Below are 22,500 nucleotides of genomic sequence, written 5' to 3'. Positions count from 1 at the left end.
GCTGAGGGGCACAAAATACAGTCAAATCTCTTCTGAAAATTAACTTTTCAACTTAAAGGTGATTTTCCCTTTCAGTGTTCAAAAATAGTCGACTGGGTAATCTCCATCGTCACTGCGTAGTCATCACCAAGATAACTTGCTGAAAGAGCTGAGGGAGGGAAACAAGTTCTCCATGAGAAAGCTTCTGTTAATTTCGAATTGTGCTTCTGCTTCTTGAACAAGTAGGAATCTGGTTAAAGTTCACAGGCTGGAAGACTTTCCCCTTTCCCTCGACTCCCCGTGATAGGGAGACCCAGCTTCCCCTTGCAGCTGGTCATAAATGGAGACCAGGCTCTAGCACTCGGCTTTCACAAGGTATTGTTAGGTCAGCAAAGCCATCAATTAGGCTGTCTGAAGTTTTATCACCAACACAGCAGTAATAAGTGCTGGCCAGAAAGACTTCTGCTCTTCGGCAACTCCTGCAGTTTAAGCCTGTAAAGTTAGGGGTCATTCAGAGGTCAGTGCCAGCTGGGGGCAGCCTTTCCAGCCTAAGCGGGGACACCCAGGGCAGAGGATAAGGTAACTGCCAACCATAAACCCAGCCACCTTTCAACCCACTAGAAAGACAGAGCCTCAGGTACACATGGTTGATATTAGAGCCCAAGAAACGTTTGCAAATCAGGTGGTGACTGAATCGCAGGAATGCAAAGGAGAAGCAGTTATTTCATCTAAGAAGCCTGGATCTAATTTTGTTGGAAATCCAAAAATAAGTGCCTACTTCATGTTACTTTAATGTTTAATAATGCCCATCAAATATTCATGTACAAACAGAGTAAGATGATAAGAAATCTCCTTTATTTCTCCAAATTTAATAAAAACAAAACAATTTTCTACCATTTGTGAGTTACCCTTGTCCCTGTGCACTTAACGACGTGTATTCCCCACACATTTGTGCTCATGCACAGGATTCACTGACCATGCATTTCAGAGGAGCAGGGAGCATCCAGCTAGCTAGCTTTTCCTTAAAAATATACCCATTGATAACATCTGTCAATATTTCCAGTTTCAGATCTTAAGCACAGGGGGACTTCATGATTAATGAGTCCACCTGGGGCCACAGGCAGGAACTGAAAACTCATTCTTTGAAATTAGCCAGAAAAATTCAGTGTGTGCTGGCAGCTCTGCGTTCTGAGGAAGCTGAAGTCCCTTTGGAGGAGGACAGTCAGGCCACACTCGGGCAGGCCTCCTGTGAGCACTCTGGTGGGAATACAATTAAGCTGAGGAATAATAGCTGGGAGAAAACCAAAGGAGCCTTTTGCATATGGTGTTTGTTTGCAAAACAATGGACTTCTTTATTACTTCAGAGAGTGTAGCTCAGTTGTCAAAAAAGAAAGTGACCAGCTATGTAGAGGTGAAAACAAAAGGAGAGTTGAAACTTCATCTTTATTCCCACCTGTCACCTGAAATGTTGCTGAGGAATATCTGACCAGATCACAAAGACTTCCAGAAGTATCCCTCCAATCAGAACTTAATTATCTACTCTTTCCCCACCACTTTTACAGCAACCAAGGAGGACTGACCTGATATTTCCACCCCAGGAACTGTTTTTCTCAGCTCACCTTGAAACCAGCAGAGATGCTCAGGAGAGTCAGAGAAGTCTCTTCTCCTTGAAGTTGCTAATGGAGGACACACTTGGCAGGGGTTTTACCTCCTTTTATGTGCTACTAATCCTGGTTTTTGTGTTTTGTGGCTTTTTTTTTTTTTTTTTGGTATAGGCCGACTCTTTAGGTAAAATGAATTGCTATTTTTTCCCTTTTTAATGTCACTCTTTTATTCTTTACATCTGGAGGTTGTTCCCTTATTTATGTCTTTCTCTCCAGTTCCCCCAAACACTCCCTTACTCACAGAGCTGCAAGGCATCATGGTTCTTAGTTCTCAGCAGGAGAACTCCACACTGTCTTCAAACAAATAATTACGGGGAAGGTTAGAGGTTCACTCAAAGGTCATTTCTTTGGATACTCGTCAGAATGTTTACATTAGTAAAAACGGGGTCCGCTCAAAAGGTTGTTCAATGGGGGGATACACAACAATGCAGAACATTAAAAAAGCATTCTGTGTGCTAGCAGGTCTTTATAGAAGCGCTGAACTTGGAAATGCCACTCCAGTATAACATTTTCAACTAGTTACCATGGCATGGACTGGATGTTCACTAGCAGTTATGGCAATGGCCTTTCTTTGCCCACTTCTCCTAAGCAAATATGAATAGAAGCCTCTGAAGGTTTTCACTAGGTCCTTTTACAAAGGGTCACAGAGATTTTGCTTTTTTCACTTGGGCACCATTTAGCCTCTCTGGATTTTTGTTCTCAAACAATGTTTTTGATTCATAGTGCTATTTCTTGCCAGATTCATAATTCTACCACATTCTTTCAAATCACACAGAATTTTAAAAACATATGGGCCCCAAATTTTCAGAAATCTCTTAACATACAACTCCTGCCAATTGTCAATTCCCCTGATCTTGGGATATTTTATTGACATCATAGATGTTACTATGAAAATTAACAATTAATGAGATGACTGTAAGAAAACCCTGACATTAAAAAATGAAATTACTGCCTCCCACCAGTACTGATGACCCAGAGGCCACTCTTAGAAAATACACTGACATACATAACATGGAGCCATTTAAATTATAGACTAAAACAAATCAAACTAGGAATAATTTTATTTGTTTAATATTTCTAAGATGAAATTTCCATATATGGTCTTTTCTCAAAATTACATGAAGTAAATTTTTTTCCACATCTTCTAACCTGTATTTTTTTAAAATGACCTTTTTCAGTGCTCAAGTAGTAAATGGAATATCAAGCTTTGATTTTACTTAAAATTTGAAGAATCTAAGTTGAAAATCAACTCATCTTCAGTCTTTCAAGGTTCAGGCTCCATTCATATGGAAAAATGTAACTTGCTGGTTCAAAGACAAAAGACTTGTCTTAAAAAGACTCAGAAGTTTCCATGGATATTAAATGGGTCTTATAAAATAACATTTTGATGAGTTAAGTGTAAATGAATCAGACACATATGGATTAAGTTATCCTTGAATTTCACACGGGTTTAAAAAATAAGGGGAAAAGAGGGTCTTGGCAAAAAACATTTTGGACTTTGCCAAACCCAAAACATTTGAAAAATTGCTGAAGACATCCAACTAACCAAAATGCAGCAAGCTGCACCCAACTTTAATGAAAACCCCCACAAGTTATTTCCAATCCAAAGACTGTTAGGTTTTTCATCTGTATCTGATATTAAAAAAATTCTCTAAGTTTTAATGTCATACCAGAATGATTTTGAAGTTGCGGACATACAATCTACTTCTCTATTGGTTTAAACAATTTAACCCTAAGTTACAAAGTCTTCTTCAATATTAAACAGTTCTTAAAAAACACTCTTGAGTTTTTTACAACTTGTCCATAAAATGTGCCAGTAAGCTTCGTGTCTAGCTTTATCTAGATTTCACTTAGAAAAAAAAATTTCATTAGCCTCATTGTGACTTTTTTTAAAGGGCTACAGATAATTTCATTAGTGAGTCCTTAGGGAATGAAGACCCTAAAGAGCCCTAGTTCCATTGATTTGTATTGAACTCACAGTTAGTATACAGGCTCATACAGAAGCTTGGGAGAGTATCTACTAAGACTACTTTTTCTCTAAATTTTTTTTTTTTTTTTTTTTTTTTTTTTTTTGAGACGGAGTCCCACTGTGTCGCCCAGGCTGGAGTGCAGTGGCCAGATCTCGGCTCACTGCAAGCTCCGCTTCCCGGGTTTATGCCATTCTCCTGCCTCAGCCTCCCCAGTAGCTGGGACTACAGGTGCCCGCCACCACACCCGGCTAGTTTTTTTTAGTAGTTTTTTTTTGTATTTTTTAGTAGAGACGGGGTTTCACCGTGTTAGCCAGGATGGTCTCGATCTCCAGTAGAAAATGGATGAGTATGTGTGATCCTTAAAAATTATATACTAAGACTGTTAGTTTAAAAATAACTTAATTATAGAAATAAATTCAATGATGATCCAAGAATCACAGGGCCTTTCTGAGTCAACTCAGAGATGACAAAAGAATACATTAAAACATGTAAACCCAAGGTAGCAAATATCACTGTAATCTCATCTTACTGCCTTGCTGAAGAGCTGTTTCCCAGAGGCCTCTCCTGCCCCAGGAAGTCTAAACTTTGTAGCTTCGCATAGTTTTCTACAACTGAACTCTGACCATCATGATTTTTCGTTTCAAGACTTTTTACTCCAAAGTATAGTTCAGACTGATAGAAGTAGATTTAGGTGTTATTCCTGTTTGTTGTTGGTTTCTTTTCTTCATTCCTTTCTTTCTCCACCCCCCACCTTTTTAACTGGCTGATAAATCCCTTCTTTCTGGTTCACTAAGTTCATGCCACACCTGGTAACCAACTCCTTTTGGAAGCATTCCTTTTGTTAGAAAGTGCAGGCCTCCATGGAATTACCTGGAAAGCTGCCATCCCTGAACACTCTGAGGAGGAATCAACAAGAGCCGGAATTGAAGCTTCTGCATGGATTGCTTTGGCCAAGGAAGGGGACTGAACTGTTGAAGAGGGATCAGATCAATTGGGGAAAGGTGTTGTAGGTAGCTCAGTGACAGGGGACCTGTTAAAACATGAAAAGGCCCTGCTTCCCTACTGTCCCCAGCCCTGGGACCCATCAGCCACAGTGCTTAGTCACAGCGCTTGCTCTTGGCTGGTGTTTCAAATGACGAAACTTCAGCCTTAGCAAGTCACTTATCAAATTTCTCCATTTTTTCTTACTTTACAAAAAAAGCAAGTATTTCTCTGTGCTATGGTTATGGCTGAGAGTAGGATTTTCTCAGTAAGATACATTAAAATGGTTAAATCAGTGAATAAGGCAAGTTTAATGCCTTTGAAGGTGAACTTGGGCACGCAAATGATGGAGTCATGTCGCAAACGTAAGTTTTCCACTGGTGACCAGAAAATGGCTCCTTTCTCACAGACAGCCAGGAGCAAAGTAAGGTAAATGAACGAGATTCATATGTTACTTAGGGACAGATTCATGGATCGTAATTACTTTCCCTAAGCAACAGCTTGATTTATAATTTGATAGAATACTAGATTTGCCTACACCTTTAAAAACACATCAACTAAATACTAATAAATTTATAATATAAAACATGATGGTAATCCGGAATCACAAACATTTCGTACCTTTATGAATATGGCTTGAATAATGGAGTGTTCATGCTGACATAAAAGGCCCTGGGCAAAATTATCAAGTAGGCGATGCTTATCCTCGATGGCCTTCTACTGTCTTTTTCCAATATTCTTACTTTCATCTAATTCTTCCCTAAAGTTACAGGGGCTCATGTAGGTTCTTTACTAAAATACTCTACTTTCAGCATGCCCTTTTCAATCATTGTTGTATATTCCAGACTTATGCATAGAGTAATATGGTGAAGAGCATGGGCTCATGTTCTCTGCCCTTTATTTGCTGTGTGAATTTGGACATAGAATTAAGAATTCTTCTTAACCTTCCCAAGCTTCACTCTGTTTCCTATCTGTAAACTGAGGAAATAACTGGGCCTGGGTGGTTTTGAGGATTGAGGGAGATTTTGTATGCAAGATCCTTAGCACAATGCCTGGCACATAGTAAGCTCGTTAAATGTTAGCTTACAGTCAAAATGCACCTATCCAATGCTCCTAAATAGCTGTGTTCTCTCATAGATAGTGATTAGGAATAGGTGGGTGGCTGTTAAAGAAATCTGTGCTGGATCAGCAACAGGGTAATAATGTGTTGTACTCCTACAAGTAGCGTATGTTCATGTTGCAGGATCTTTCTAAAAATCGCAGTTTAATCCAAATGTACAATGCTATGGTAGAGAGTTTAGACACTGGGGCAGGCATCTGCCTGCAGGGATGGGAGGTGGAGAGGGGAGGGAGCTCTTTGGAATCACAGTCTCTGTATAGTTCCCTAGATCCTTGCTGCTTTACGTATGTGCCATGGACCAGTAGCAACATCACCTTGAGCTTGTTAGAGATGCAGAAATGTATTACCGTCCCCATTCCTGTGCTACTGAATCTGATTCTGCATTTTAAAAGATCTCCAAGGGATCTATGTACATTTAAGTACATAGCCTTGCTCTGTACTTGAAGCCTTGTACTAGAAGCCTTGCTCTAGATCACATATCAAATTCTAATACTCTGCCTAAGAATAGAAACTTGCAAACATCAAGTTTTAATTGTGAATCTCAGTTGCAAAAAATTCACACACTCTTCTCTTTAGGTATCTTAGATCTAAATAGTCTTTTACTCACTTGCCTTGGGCAATAAACGCTTTATAATAATTTAATTTATTGTACTCCATCTGTACCTCTTAAAGGAAAAGTTGGGCCAGTAAAATGTTTTTGTGAAGACTGTTAACAGAGGCTATCTCTCAGGCATGGATAGGAGAATTGTAGATTTCTATCTTTTTTTCCCAAATAATTCTGTACTGTTGGAGTTTTTAATAAATATAATTATTTTTATATATAAAAGAATTTTTAAAGGAGATTGAGAAAATTTGTCATTTTGCTTAACTAAGGTTTATATGGCTAAACATAGGGACCTTTTAATTAAAATATTTGAGAGATTTCCCCCCAGATAGGGAATTATCTTTTATTTCCTTCATAATATTGAGCAACAGTAAACACTATTCCATGAATATAATCACACTTGATGGCATGTAACAAAACATCCCAGCAGGTTATGATTTTGAAGCACTGTTACCTTTACAGAATACCATCAGATTATTCATATGTAGCTATTTATCATGCACTATAAAAGTGATCTTTCAAAGCTATTTGAAAGCAAGGGAGGAGAAAACACTCAAACTTCCTTAGCTATTCATATCTAGGATCTATCCTTTTAAAGATAAAATCCTAAGTCAATAGACATAAGTTGTAGTATATTACCTCATCCTGTACATGATTTATTGCAGATGGAAGTCAACTAGAAACTGAATTACTTTGAAGGTTTTACTACTGACATTAAAATTCCAGATCTGGATACCTACACACCTTATAGTGCTTCTGAAAACAACTTTTTGCAGACACAGAAGGTACATCTACAACTTTATTTGACTCTATCAACATAAAAAGCAGTCACAATCATTTTCAAAACTACTGATTTCTAATTACCTACTCATGTATCTGAACACTGTAGCCTGACCTGGCTTTGCGAATCAACCAGTCACTTCACAATCAGTTGCATGCATTCTTAGCCAATTCCCGTTATGTTCCAGCCATTTTACTAATTCACTCTAAGAGGAAAAGATCCCAGCAAATCTATTATCTCTTTAACTTTCATAATCACCTTTGATTGAAGTATTAATTCTCTATCCTACTTCTTAATGGAAACCACCTAAGCATTAACTGGCCAAAAATGCACCAAGCTGTTTAGCAATTATGTATTAGATATGTTTGAAGAGATCAAGGTGCACTCACATGCCCTGTGCTACGGATATGTCTCTGATTAGCTTGTCATCTGCTCAGAAGAAGATGTAGGCTGATTCTCCCATACAGTCTAGCAGGCCAGCTGTTAGCTGCCTGTCAAGCCCTCAAGTGGACAAGTAGTCCAGGAGCAAAAATGTCACTCCTTTGATCTGGCAAGGAGCAGCTGCTGATTTATAGAGTAGGACTTTGTTCTTCCGTTCCATTTTACTTTCTTTCCTAAGGCAGAACCACAAAATCCAGGAGAAAAAAAAGTGCCGTTCCCAGCAACATCAACAAGCTCTGACAACTGCAACAGGGTTTTTCTTGGCCCTAACAAAGCTCTCAGGCATCTCCTTTGACGCTCACCTTTCCCCCTCCCCTTCCTCCCAGCCCCACCATTTTTTGCAGTGCGGTAGTTATTGTTTAATTCAGCTTCTGTAAATGGAATGGACTGTGGCCAGCAAGCCTGGGGCATAAACACACCTGTATGAAAGAAGCCTTATTGTAGAAACCATCTACAAGGAAGCTCACATGAACCACACGCTCCTGAGTTCAGAAAGAATGCTCCATTTTTTTCTGACAGCAAATTTTACCCTAAGTGAGTTTCTATTTTTGGTGCCACCAACCTATGATGACCACATTTGAACTGCTTCCTTTCCAATGGCATTACACCCTTTAAATCAAAGAGATAAAAGGATTACATTTTCTTTTTTTTTTTTTTTATCTGTGAGCAAACAGATCCATCAAAAATGTTTATCCACTGCCTGTAATATCAATCATTGAGAGCTGGGTAAACGTCCAGAAAGGCTTTAGCAAATGCATTATCAAAGATGCTATAATGTTGATTTCATTACCACTGATTTACATTGACATGACTTTCCCCAAGTAACTTATAAGGGAGAAAAAATCAACAATGAAATCTACATAAGACATGTGCATTGTCTTGTTAAGAATTAAACCGGTTTCAAATGCATACTCCTATTCTCAACAGATAAATCTGTCGGGCTAGAGATGCCCTACCAACCAAGTGGGACATGCAATAATGCTTTGAGATATACTGTGAGAAGTCATCAGCCACATGTAGGTATGTATACGTATGTGTATTGTGTATGTGTGCACATGTACATGTATGGAAACACACACACACAGCAATAAACTTTGCCAGAGGTGAATTCATTCACACCTGGCTCAGTTTTCTGTGCTGCTGCTGAAATAGGGGTGATAGGGACACACAGACACATATACACACGTACATATATAGAGAGTTACCAATTCAAGGATATTTAGACATATTACTGCATAGATTAAAGACAGGAATTTTGTCTGGGGGTGGTGGGGGGTGAAAATGCCAGAAACAAAGGAGAAAAGAATGGTTGCTAAACATTCTCACTTCTATTTTACTCAATCATGTCATGTTCTAGTGTTCGCTCCCTTCCCCTCTATCTAGGGGAACAGAGACTTTTCTCACCTTCATTTCTTGCTTTAACCTACATCACCCTTTTGCCAATCAAAAGTTACTAATCATCCACCTCCCCCATGTTCACAGAATTGTATTCATAGATGCTTTCTCTAGGGGTGTGTGTGTGTGTGTTTCCCAATGAGAGACTGGGTTTGGCAAGGGAAGAGGGTGGAAGGTAAAGCTAGATATAAAGGAGCAGATATAATGTAAGGCTTATTTTCATCCTGTTTTAATCCTAAAAAAAATTAAACCAAGTAATTTTTAAGGTCCATAGTAATCTATATATGTGTCACACATTGGTAAATCTTCCATATTCTATACTTAACATAAAATAAATTTAATGACAGAATATAAGACAAAGTTATATATAAAATTATAAATAATACATACATATCTAGTTATATGAGTTTCTTTCTCCGTATATATGAAAATACAAGTTATGCCTTTAAAGATTTTTATTTTTCACACCCACAGAAACAAACTGAAAATCACAATTGGAGAGCACACAAATAATTACAAATCAAAATAGCCCATAGTCAGTAAATGAGTGTCACGAGGTCAATTAAAGAAGGTAAAGATAAAGATTAATCTCAAATTCTTGGAGGAAGAAAGCTGAACCAGATTAAAAGAACGTGGAATATTGCAAGAAAAGAAAACAAGGAAATGGCATGCTGGAAGGCACCAGTGCAGAACAGGGCCGATTTTGTGTAAGGGAGGATGAAGGAATTGAACTCTGACTGGCTCCCAGCTTCGATCTGGAAAACATGGCTACGATTAACACGCAAGCTGGTGGAGGTTCTTGAGTGATAAATTGAATCCTTGAAATTCCTAAATGGTAGAATGATAAAATATGGTGTTTGAGGAAGATCTTTCCAAGAGCTATGTATAGGATGAACTGAACTGATGAGAATCTAGAAGCTGAGAAGATAGAAAGTCCTTGTCCAATCCAAGCATAAGAGGGAAACAAAATGAACTCTGATGAAGGTGGTAGAAATGAAAAAGAAGTAGGGTATTTGGTTGGGAGACTGCCGATAAATTATACTTAGATGAAAAAGGAGAGATATAAAATACAAAAGATATTGAGAGGATAAGTCTGAGAATTTATGTTTAGTATGTTATGGTGTACAGTTGATGAAAATTGGAAATAGATGAGAAATTCCTATTTGTTGTGGTGGGAAGAGGCAAACTCAAATTTTCAAAAGTTACCTTTGGTTTGACAATAGGACTTTCATGCCGAGACAGTATGTAAGCCACTCAAGAAAAAAAAAAAAAAAAAAAAACAAGGACAAAAGAAGAGCAAAAGGTAGTGACATAACTTCAAAACATCTAATTTCTTCCTATTTTCCAAGCTATATGAATATTCCAGAGCTGCAGGAGTAGGTAGTAGGATAAAGTGCCTGGCTACCTCCAAAAAAATTACTTCCTTCTTCTTCTAAATTATCCTGTAAGTTTTAGAAAGTTCTTTATCTGACCATGATTGGCCAAGTCAATTATTAGTAAAAACCTCTGTGGTCAAGGCCTTGTTTCTAATAGGTCCAATTCGCTTTTTCTTTACATTTTGAGTTAATTTATGTGACTAGATTTAGAGGCCGATGATAATTACATAGATGTTACACTGGGTGTTGCTACACAAATGACGTTCCACTCCTTACTTAACAAAAGTTAAGTTTAGTAATGGAACTTATCAGAGAGTTTTTAAAACTGGAATAGGAAAATATATATAAAAGACGATGTGTTTTTAAGCAATAGCATAAAACAATCAAGGGTGGGTTTTCTCTAGGTAGTGACAACTAATTTAGAAGAGAATTGATAGGATAAAGTGTTACATTTAAAAGGGGCTCCATTAAGTGTGATGGCTTCCAAATTGTGTCCTCCTTTCAAACCATATTTTTCTTTTTAAATGGGCTTTTAAGGTGAAAAATATAACACTTCACCCAAAATGGTGTGGAAACAAATGGTTCTCAAGTCTCTATTCTTCAACTCAGGCCAAACCACCCCAACACAGGGGCAATCTAAAGCCACTTGGAGGGAAGGTGTTATGCATGTGAATGTCCCCGTGGCCCTTTCATTTGTCTGGGGATCTCTTTTTTATAAAGCAGCAGGGGATACTTCAGAAGACCAGATTGGCATGCCAGAAGTGTTTGGATGGACCAGGCTCTTATCCTCCTCTCAATTCTCCTGCTGCTTTAAAAGAAAGGATGTGGCAGAGGACACATTCGGAAGGTGGCAACATTCTTAGGGCCCTTTATCAATACCACTGCTTTCTCTAAATTGTAGCTTGGTCTCTTGTTTGAGAGGCTGAGATTTTAGCACTTTTAAAGGGAACCATAAGTGAGAAATCTCCTAGGTGTTAAACTTTAGAGTGGCTTCATCCCAAAATATGAAAAAATGAGATTAAAACACAGAAAGTCAAGTAATATTAAGAAAAAGATCCAACAAACAAAATATCATGAATATGCATATGTATATTCTTTCTGTTTAAACCAAATGCTATTTAACCAGTTTATACTGGCATCTAGTAAAGGTGCCGATGGAGAAGAAAAATCAAAGATCTAAACAATTTTAAAACTCACTTTAAATAAATTACAGTTCTAACAGCTACACATCTAACAATAGCTTTAAAAATTATTAAAACACATTATGTCAGAAAGCAAAAAAAAAAAATCTATTCATGAATACATGACTTAATATCCTCACATTTATGATGTTCACACATCAAAGACCAAATTCCAAATAAAATTTCCTGACTGCCTTTTCTTAATGACAAATTAAACATCTTTTACTTTGATTTGACAGCCGGGTAGCATTCTGTATCTTCTCCAGAGATGTTATATGCAGTCTTTCCAATGTGACGGTATTATTACCCACAAAATTTTTAGCATCATCCCGTAATCATAAAAGACATAAAATATATCTTTATAAACCACAAGAGACCTAGCAAACCAGCAGTTATGCCACATCTGCTTTAGTCCTTAAATATTTTAGCTTTAGAGGGTTAGTTAGTGGATTTGTTCCCCTGATTTGCTGAGAAATAGAGACATCAACCTTTGATTCTGACATTACCCACGAAGCTGTAATCTCCAATAGACAAAAAAGCAAACACATTGTACCACAATTTGAAAGAATTTTTACAGCATATTCAGATTTCACATCTCGTATCAGAATTTTCTAAAGTGGTTTAACTTAATTTTTAGAAATAGAAACGATGGCATTTGAAATATTTCCACTTTCACAATACAGATAAAGTAACAACACTATTTATCAAAAAATAACTTGGCCGGACATGGAGGCTCACACCTGTAATCCTAGCACTTTCGGAGACTGAAGTGGGTGGATCACCAGCCTGACCAACGTGGAGAAACCCCGTCTCTACTAAAAATACAAAAGAAAAAAAAAAAAATTAGCTGGGCATGGCAGCAGCTGCCTGCAATCCCAGCTACTCGGGAGGCTGAGGCAGGAGAATCACTTGAACCTGGGAGGAGGAGGTTGTGGTGAGCCGAGATCGTGCCATTGCACTCCAGCTTGGGCAACAAGAGTGAAACTCCATCTCAAAATAATAATAATAATAATAATAATAATAATAATAATAATAATAATAATAAAACAAAACAACAACAACAAAACCTTAATTTGGTACTTGGTTTAACTGCCACAGATTATTTAGAGTCAGGTAATGTATAAATAAACAAAAAGCAATTAATACTTTTAAAGTCAATGTGCTAACCAACCAGGACAACACGATTTCTTTGCCCTGGGCTGGGCTTTCTGCTATGGCCATCTGGCTAACACACCCTTCAAAGTGCTCATCACAGAAATCTCTTTGAGGTAACTTCCCTGGTTCCAAAGTCTGATTAAGAAGCACTTCCTCAGTGGTACCGAGCTAATATGCCCAACATAGTGTTTATTCACAATTGTGATTTACTTGTCTGACTTTCCTACTAGATAGCCTTCGAGAGCAGGGGCCACATCTTAAGTTTTATTATTGACACTGTGTCAGGAATATAGTACACTCTCAATAAAATGTTTGTGAGTGAATAACTAAATGAGTGAATGACAGTAGGGTTCCTTCATCTCCGATATAACTTAGAATTGAGAATAAAGAGCCCGGAGTTTGGGGATTTTCTTGTTCTCATTTGATAAGAGGTATAGCTGAATCCTTGATGAAATGATTTGTCCTGGAGCGGTTCAGAACTAAGGTGGGAAATAACTCTAGCTTTCTGGCGCTGGTCTAGTTATTTTTGTACTCACAAACAACTTAAGATACAGACTAGAAGTATTAGGTAAAGGTGCGAATCTATCTGGGCATTAGAGAGCCAAGTAAATCGTGGGTACAGAAGTGATGGAGGAAAAGGATTTAACTTGGAAGAAATTGGGCCTCTGGCTTTTCTAGACTGGCAGGCAATATGCACAGTACAGGACATAGCTGTATTGGGGATGATAGGGGCAGTTGACTCAAGTGGAGAGGAATGAGAACTGAGGTCAATGAGGTGTTATGAGTGTGTGTGTGTTGTCGGGGGGGGTGTTGGGAGAGAGGGATAGAGAACAGAAAGTGAAGGATGAAGATTTGTGAGACTGAGAAAGGAAAGGAGACAAAGGAGAAATAGGGGCAACACGATGAAGCCCCATCTCTATGAAAACCTTAAAAAATCAGTCAGACATGGTGGCATGTATCTGTGGTCCCAACTACTCAGGAGGCTGATGTGGGAGGATCGCCTGAGACCAGGAGGTGGAGGCTGCAGTGAGCTGAGATGGTGCCACTCTACTCCAGTCTGGGCAACAGAGCCAGAACTTGTCTCAACCCCCAAAACAAAAAGCTTTTTAAAAATATTTTTTCTGATATCTTTGTAAGGACATTTTGCTCCCAAATGTGCTCTGAAGAACTCTAGTTTCAACAGGTATTTCTCCAGAATAGTGGCCAAGGTCAAATAAATATGGAGAAAACAAATGTGAAGGTGAACAAAGTGAAGTCACTTTCTCTGTTGCAGGTTGTGTCACAGCCTTTAACAGAGTGATATGTATTATGGATCTCTAAGAGAAGGTGATGGTACAAATTAACTCCTGACTCTAGTTGTTCAGATTTTGAGGGGCACTAGGGTTCCAAGTATTTGAAAAGAAAATGAAGCGGCATCCTAATTTTTAACATAAATTATATTTTTAAGCTTTTTATCAACTTAAAAATAGGCTTTCTTTCCATCTTTAGATTTCCACAAGTCAGATTCAGAGATGAAGAACCACTTCTAGGGCTCTCGTTTATATCTCACCTGTTCATAATTCTACCTCCCAAGATCATTATAAAACATGAGTACCCCATGACTACCCCAAATATGACACCTTGACCCCTAAAATGTGCTGGCTGAAAAGGTTCTTTAGAACTTTGCTATCTCAAAGGTAATTTTATTATTAGGGAATTATATTAGGCTTAAATGCTTTCTCTGCCTTTTCCTTTCCTTACTTTTGTCATATTTTTCCTACTCAATGAAATATTTTTTAAAAAAACGATTATTGGGTATTTTACTATGTCTAAAATGTCTGCTTCAAAATAGCTGTTTGAAACCAAAGAATAATCTTAAGAATAAGATGTGTGTGTGTGTGTGTATGTATGTATACATATATATACATACATTTCACATATATACATATATATTTTCAATACCTTCTTGATGTTTCATTAATCGGAACTGTGATTGAGCTGTGTGTGGCCATCTAACTTTAGCATGTCTGCTACATGTGTTGCAGACACATGCATGCAGAGGGTACGAGGACGTGGGGACCATGTTAAGAGGAAGGAGAAATGAGAAGAGGAAAGAGATAGGAAAAGAGGAAGTGCTGCTTTGGATAATGTGTATCAATGTACAGCAAATGCTCCCAATCAATTCTACTTTCTTGTTTACAGATCTTAGAAGTACGAAATCAGCTTTTACTTATAACTGTGTTAAACACCACCTGCCTGCCCTCTGAACCTTGCTGTCCCGAGATGAGGTCAGCCTGGTGAAGGGCTCTGGGTCTATAAGCAATCCTGTCATTCAGGCTAACAGCAGTGATTCACTCACAGGAGGCAAAAATGACTCAATTGTTGGGCTTATTGACTCCAGGGAGCACAGCTACTCTATTATTACCATGGAGTGCAAACACCCTGAGCTCTGTTTTGGTCCACTTAAAATTACTATTTGCTGTGAAGAATTGGCAAAGCAATTCTTAAAATGATGGGGGTGAAAGTCAGGCAAGCGCCATTATGGGCTTTTCCTTCCGTTTAAGCAGAAGTAAGCAGTACAGGACTCGTTCTGAGCCTGACCCACTTATTTAACCTTTTATTCACTTTGTTGTATTAACATATATTAACTGGCTATATAAGCCCTAGGGGGGATAAAAAAAAAAACCTCATGACCAAATTATGGTTCCATTTTCATGGGTAACCTCTCCTTGGGTGGAAATTAAACCCCAATATAAATACATTTTAGGTCCATACGAAATTGAGGAGGAATGCCAAAAAACAAATGCTGAACAACGGTCCTGCAAAGACCACAGCAACCCTGGAGTGGCTGGGTAAATTACACACAAAAGGAACTATTTCAAAAACCAAATAAATTTAATTAAATAAGTTACAAAATTATTTTCCTATCTCTTATCTACTCCCCTTGGTTAATATCCATGACATACTGATGTTGCATAATTGCTCTTACGGAATGCTGCAGCTCAGAGCCGTAATGAGCTGCCTTTGCACAAAGGCAGCAAAAGTGGTTTCCCTACAGAGTTATCTTTTCAATTATTTATACTTGCAACACTTTCACATAATGGCAGTTTTTAAATCAAACAAACAAAGCAAACCGTACAATAAAGGAAGGAGGCAAGAAGGTACGGGGACCTTCTCCTTTCTCTTTTGAACACCAGAAGCGATGGGCAAGCCACATGAAGTCAACGAATCTTGTTCCTGGAAAAGTCTCAGGGGCCTTGCGACCAGGCGACATCAAAGCATTTGGAGAGCGCCACCTTGGTGAGGGATTAGACACGCTCTGCATACCTGCTTTGCTTTTAATCTGTCATATCTAAATATATAAAGGAATGCAAACTTTATTTCTTCTGTTTGTAAGTTTGTCTTTGAAAATTCCTAATCAGAAGACTTGCTACTCACTCCCACTCCTGAAAAAAAAAAAAAAAAAGGTGCTAAACTGTCAAAGTGATGTCAGTGTAAACAGAAAATGGTGCTGTGTGTTGTATCCGTCTCTCAGGCTGTGGAAGGGCCTGAAGGTTTTTTTTTTTTTTTTTTTTTTGTTGAGACAGAGTCTCGCTCTATCACCCAGGCTGGAGTGCAGTGGCCGGATCTCAGCTCACTGCAAGCTCCGCCTCCCGGGTTCCCGCCATTCTCCTGCCTCAGCCTCCTGAGTAGCTGGGACTACAGGCGCCCGCCACCTCGCCCGGCTAGATTTTTGTGTTTTTTTAGTAGAGACGGGGTTTCACCGTGTTAGCCAGGATGGTCTCGATCTCCTGACCTCGTGATCCGCCCGTCTCGGCCTCCCAAAGTGCTGGGATTACAGGTTTGAGCCACCGCGCCCGCCCAGGCCTGAAGGTTTTTAACAGTGCTTGTTTCCACTGTCCACACCTGCCTTTGGTTAATCACTCAAAAACTTATATACAGCAGAAGAAAAATGGCTTGGCAGTTATACCATATATGGACACACAAAATAACATAAAGGGTATATTTAAATATTAAGGCAGAACTATAGTGTTATTTCTAATATTGAAATTTGGTATACATTTGGAATGAGCTGCTTACTGCTACCATCCAGCTCAGACTTACTCGGTTCTTAGTGCCTGGCTCAGTCTCCTGGTTACAGTAGATGCTCAATAAATGTTAGCTACGTGATGCTTTCAAGTTAATTCATAGATGTGGTTGCAGATTATATTTTTATAGTTTAAAAAATTAAAAGTAAAATTTGGACACACATTTTGGACCTGCATAGCATTGATACTTAGTTTGGTTCTCCATTAAACAAGCATAGATTTTGGCCTTTAGGAAGTAGTTAACAGCCTCTACTTAAACAGGTATTTCACATCAATTAATAGTCACTCATATATCCATGACTTAAGATATTCATTAGCAATACCAATGAAACAAAGATTTTACATCACCTACTGGCCATTTCCAAATAACAAAATGTTAAAGCAACTAGTTCCTTAAAGTCCTATGGGAAAGATTCTAGAAGAGAGTAAAAAAGTAATTTTAAAAGCCTCAAAACTTATTTCTTACAATATGCCTACATGCACATACATTGAATTTACACACATATGCACCTATTTTTCATAAATGTGTCTTGTGACCTTAAATCCCACTTGACTTGACACACTCAGAGGGGAAAAAAAGAAAGCTTAAGGAGATTTGTTTTCCTCCTAAGCACACAAGTACTACTATGAAAGGTCAGAAGGAAAAAAATATACCCTGTGGAAAAGAAATCAGACCATGATCCATAACCCAGCTGAGGTCATGGAAGAGAAGCTCTTGGAACTGAGCTGGGACCCGCCATCTTGTTTTGCTTTGCCCCAAGAATCAAACTAAACTGATATCATATGGTGTCCACTTACTGCCACTTAGTTGTTCTTAGCTATGAAGAGCTAGGAATGAGACATAGTTTCTTGGCCACTTCCTTTCTTTCTGCCATCCTCACCTCCAAGGTCAAAGCGATTGGCGGTATGGTGGGATCTGAGGGGTTAGCAACCTTGCAGCTGTGGCCCGAATTCTACTTATCAATATAAATTTATACCCCACTCTTGGTCTCTGAGCAGCACTGGCCACCATCAGTACTGGAAATGATCTTTCTGAGTATGTGCATGTGTGGTTATGAACTGGACAAAAGAAGATGGAGAAGCATAAGAATGCAAGGGGAACACAGATGATAATAAGAAACTCTTGTGCCAGAGTATTCAAGACACATCTCTGCTGTAGACAAATGTAAATCTGACTGAACTTTGGCATACTGCAAATATGTCCCATGACATGCATAATATACTCTTCAAAAATGTGACTGTAACAACTGGTATGTGATTAATGACTATGTGAAAGATGAAACATTGGGGTCTAGAAGAGAGTTGGGTAGTTTCTGCATTTTCAAATATGGACAGGTTTTGAAGGGAGGTCTCAGTTTCTGAGTTTCCCATTTGAAAAGTGCTCCCTCGGGCAGTAAAATGTGAAGGTTAGTAGAGGATGGGGGAAAGTGACTTGATTCTGAGAGGCCTGGAGAATAAAACCAAAAGCTGAAGTGGAGCCGAGAGGGTGTGGCTTTCATCCCTGGGAGGACTCTGGCTGATGGGAATAGAAATTGCTATCGGTGGCTTGAGGGTAGTAAGATTATATGGCTCTCAATTCCCAAACGTAACAGAGTCGTAAGAAACCTTAACCTCTATTATTTTTTCCCCCAGCTTTCCTCAACCGCAGCAACACACTCTTTCATGGAAGGCTAGCCAATTAACCAAGCATTAAAAAATCCCACAAATCTATACCAATAGCTTTGCAGGACAAAAAGAAAGACGTGTGAAGTCAACACTTGTTGTTATAAACAACATGAGCCAGGATGTTCAGGAGCCAAATTGAAATAGGCTACGGCTGAAACAAACAAACAAATAATCAGAGGAAATGAAATCTCTCTCTCCTTTCCTCAAGTATCCTGTGTGTGTTCTTTTGCATTTAATTCACAGCGACAAGCCTTCAGCTTCTCTGTGACTGGTGCAAATCTGATAAGGGGTTGGCACAGATACACGGAGCCTAGTTTACAATTTGTTTTGCAACTTCCTTTCCCAGATAAACATAGTAGTACAACTTCTGGGAAAAAAAAAAAAGTTGTGTTTACATGTCCCGTTCTTAAGATTTTTATTTTTTTTTCTCCTGAATGTCCCCTCAGGATGCCAGCTTGAAATCTAGAAAAAGCTGGATTTCAGTTTCGGTCTCCGAGGTATTCTACTGTTCAGCTGGGCCGTGCGCTAGGAGGGAAGCTCTCTACCTTGCTGATTTAATTAACAGGATTCTTTTCATTATTATGGGGATTTAGTTTCTTCTTGCCTTTCAGTGTTTAGGAAACACTGATTTATGTTTTATATTTTGAAGGAAAATGTATTGTTCTTTGACAGCTGAGGCTCTGTAAATCCCTGGCACCAAAGGGACCCCAGGGAGGTGTCACAGTTGCCTTGCCCTCCCCACCTATATGCTGTCATCTCAAGGGCCCCCTCCAGAAGTGAGGAGAATCGTCAGCTGCTCAGTGCCCAACCCACTCCTCCTCCCACTGATCATTACGCCAGCAGGGGTTGGTCCATTCCCATTTATGAATGGTGGTATCCCAGATTCATTTAAGTGAAGCAAACAGTCCATGAATCTGACCTGGATTTAGTCTCTTGACTAAATAGAGCTCATTGAATCAAGTGGAAGAATGTGCTGGACTTATTATAATAACCATGGCTGAACCAAAATTCAGGGTAAATTTTGTAAAGATGAGTATGCTTAGGAGGGCAACAAAACAAAATATTTGACGTTAGCACTATAGAAAATCTGGCATAGATGGTTATCACAGCTCTATTGGGTTATCGGTCCTCTAAACGACACAGTCCATCAAATTCTGACTTGGAGAACAAGTGAAACGTGTAGTGAAAACTCTGGAAGACTAGTAGCTAATGTATATTTTAGGTGAAAAATTTCAGGTGTCAGTTAATGCTCATAATTTTATTACATTAAAGTTTCCTTTTCTTCGAGACCTCCTGGCAAAAATGGTGAAATCCTGTCTCTACTAAAAATACAAAAAATTAGGCGTGGTGGCGGGCGCCTGTAGTCCCAGCTACTCAGGAGGCTGAGGCAGGAGAATGGCGTGAATCTGGGACGCAGAGCTTGCAGTGAGCCGAGATCGCACCACTGCAGTACAGCCTGGGCGACAGAGCGAGACTTTGTCTCAAAAAAAAAAAAAAAAAAGAAAAGAGAGAGAAAGACAGGGTTTCACTTTTTTGCCCAGGCTGAAGTGCAGTGGTGTGATCATAGCTCATCGTATCCTCAAAATTGTGGGCTCAAGCAATCCTCCTGTCTCAGCCTCCCAAGTACCTAGAACTACAGGTGTGCACCACCACACCTGGCTACTTTTTAAATTTTTTGTAGAGATGATATCTTGCTATGTTGCCCAGGCTGGTCTCAAACTCCTGGCCCCAAGCAATCCTCCCACCTCAGCTTCTCTAACTGTTGAGATAATAGGTGTGAGCCACTGTGCACAGCCAACGACATTTCCTTTTCTAAGAGGGCTTCATACTTCATAACTTGCTTTCATTCATATTATTATAATTAGCATTTATTGAGCTAGACACTCAACTGAATGCATACATGTATCCTCTTATTAAATTCTCCCAAAAATCCTATGGAGTGGATAATGTTATCAGCATCCCCATTTTCTGGTTGGGGAAACTGAGAGTTAGCAAAATCTGATAATATGCCTAAATTCACCACTTAGTAAGTGGCAAAAGTGGGAGTCAGATACACTCATGCATACATGTGCGCACACACACATACACGCATGCATGCAAATGACTGGGGGCTAGGAAATTAGGAATATTTAGGGTTGTTTTTCCTGTCTTCTCAGGAGAGGCCTGCAGCTGAAAGACCTTCTGGGAACCAGCAGCAACCTGATCATAAGCTATCTTAAACCCAGCACACTTTTTATCCGCTATTTCCCAGTCAGATAGAGAAATTGAACCAATTATTACAGCAGACACATAAAATGGAGCCTTGGAAACTACTTCATCTCTAGAAAAGTTCTAGATCAGAACTTTTCACTTATCTAAATTTGAAAGCCAGTAGGTTCTAAGGAAGAATATAGAAAAAACATAGAATGTGCATAGAATTCTATAGTGGTTAGCATTTTTAAAGTCTTCAAAATTAAGAGAAATTAGTGTGGGAATGTGGTCCAGCTTGTGAGGAAAAAATAAACGAAAGTAAGCCTTTACTCTGAACCTGATTCAACAGGTCCATGCTAATTTTCTCATTCATCAGTTCTGAAGGGTTAAACATGAATAACTCTTTTGAAATTTGAATTATCTTTGTCTATTCAGCCTGTCCATCAGGATCCTTAAATGCAGACTGTACCTGTCCTAAAAATTCAGACTTCTTGAATTTTCCTGCAAAGGAAATCCTAAACAGATTTTTATCTCCAATCATACTCTAGGGAAACACCTGGGTAAAACGTCACCTAAGGGCACTAACTCATCACTGTACTGAACACAACCTAAAAGAGTGTCGGGATCAATGACAGAGGGAAGCGAGAGAACACCGGAAGCAAATCAACACAGTGGTGGGAAGTCCATACCAGAGACATGAGGAGGAATTCTTTACACACACAGAGAATTTCAAAATGGTAGCCTCTCTTTGCTTATCTCATCGCTATTCCATCTACAAGAAAATTTTCCATTATCTTCCTTCAAATGGTCTTCCGGTTCCCCTGGTTCATCTCCTTTCTCTTATTAATAATCTTTGATTGCCTGCAGAAATTCTAGAAGTCACAATTCTTGATCCCCTTTAACAAATATTTATTCAGTGTCTGCTGCCTACTGGGCATTACATCAAGGACCTTGTCAGGAAGTATATAAAGAAGAGACTGTATAACAAGCCATATTTGTCAAGTAAGAAAAGCACTAAAACTGGGACTAATTTCATATCTTAGGGATCTCTGAATTTAATTAGAGAAACAAGACATACAGCCCTCTATCCATTAAGTTTTGTGTGATGAGAGAGGCAGCACAATTTAATGAAGAGTATGGGATTTGGAAATCTGGGTTTGAACTCTGGCTATACCACTTACTGAGTGATTTTAGACAAGTTATTTAACCTTTCTGTGTCTTCATCTCCTCAAATGTAAAATGAGAATAAATTATACAGTCTACTTCAAAGACTTAACCTGAAGATGAAATGTGAAGTCCAATTTGTATTGTAAAGACATCAGAACAGCATGTGAGAATTACAAGGAAACATATTCAAATAATTCTACAAATAAATGTTAATGCTTACAATCCTGTAGACACTGCAAGGCATACATGGATGAAGAAGATTTAGTCTTGCTCTCAGAAAGGTTGGAGTTTAGCGGTAAAGCAATGACCATGCCATAAGACGAAAAAGTCTCGATGCAGAAGAGTGGCTATGGGTGTGCAGAAAAGGTGAAGATAACCTGGATGAGAGGGGGAGGAGGAGAGGAAGCTTCGGGCCCTTCCTTGAAGGATTCTGACAGGGGGGAATGGGAAGGACAGAAGGAGAGAGAACATTCCAGATAGAGAAAACTACTTAAGCAAATGCACAGACACAGCAAGTACTCCTAGTCACAAGCTTAGTAGAAAAGGTACTGGACTGAAGTTAGGTGGTAAGTTTGAATCCTGCTGGTGCAATTTCTTAGCTATGTGACCTCTCTGACTCACCATTTCTCATCTGTAAAATGGAGATGATACCTACCTCATAACTGTAACGATTAAAGATTTTAGGCACTGGGCCGGGCGCGGTGGCTCAAGCCTGTAATCCCAGCACGTTGGGAGGCCGAGATGGGAGCACGAGGTCAGGAGAT

At 39.0% G+C, this 22,500-nt stretch overlaps 1 protein-coding gene across 7 annotated transcripts in view; it reads right to left on the bottom strand.

The window, feature by feature from the left end:
* Positions 1-22,500, bottom strand: part of MEIS2 (Meis homeobox 2) — a 218,708-nt gene that overhangs the window by 7,569 nt on the left and 188,639 nt on the right. The gene's annotated exons all lie outside the window — the stretch shown is intronic.

Source organism: Piliocolobus tephrosceles, chromosome 6 (assembly GCF_002776525.5).
Source record: "Piliocolobus tephrosceles isolate RC106 chromosome 6, ASM277652v3, whole genome shotgun sequence".
Taxonomy (NCBI): domain Eukaryota; kingdom Metazoa; phylum Chordata; class Mammalia; order Primates; family Cercopithecidae; genus Piliocolobus; species Piliocolobus tephrosceles.
The sequence above is the reverse complement of the archived record's forward strand: the minus strand, read 5'-3'. Positions and strand labels throughout refer to the sequence as shown.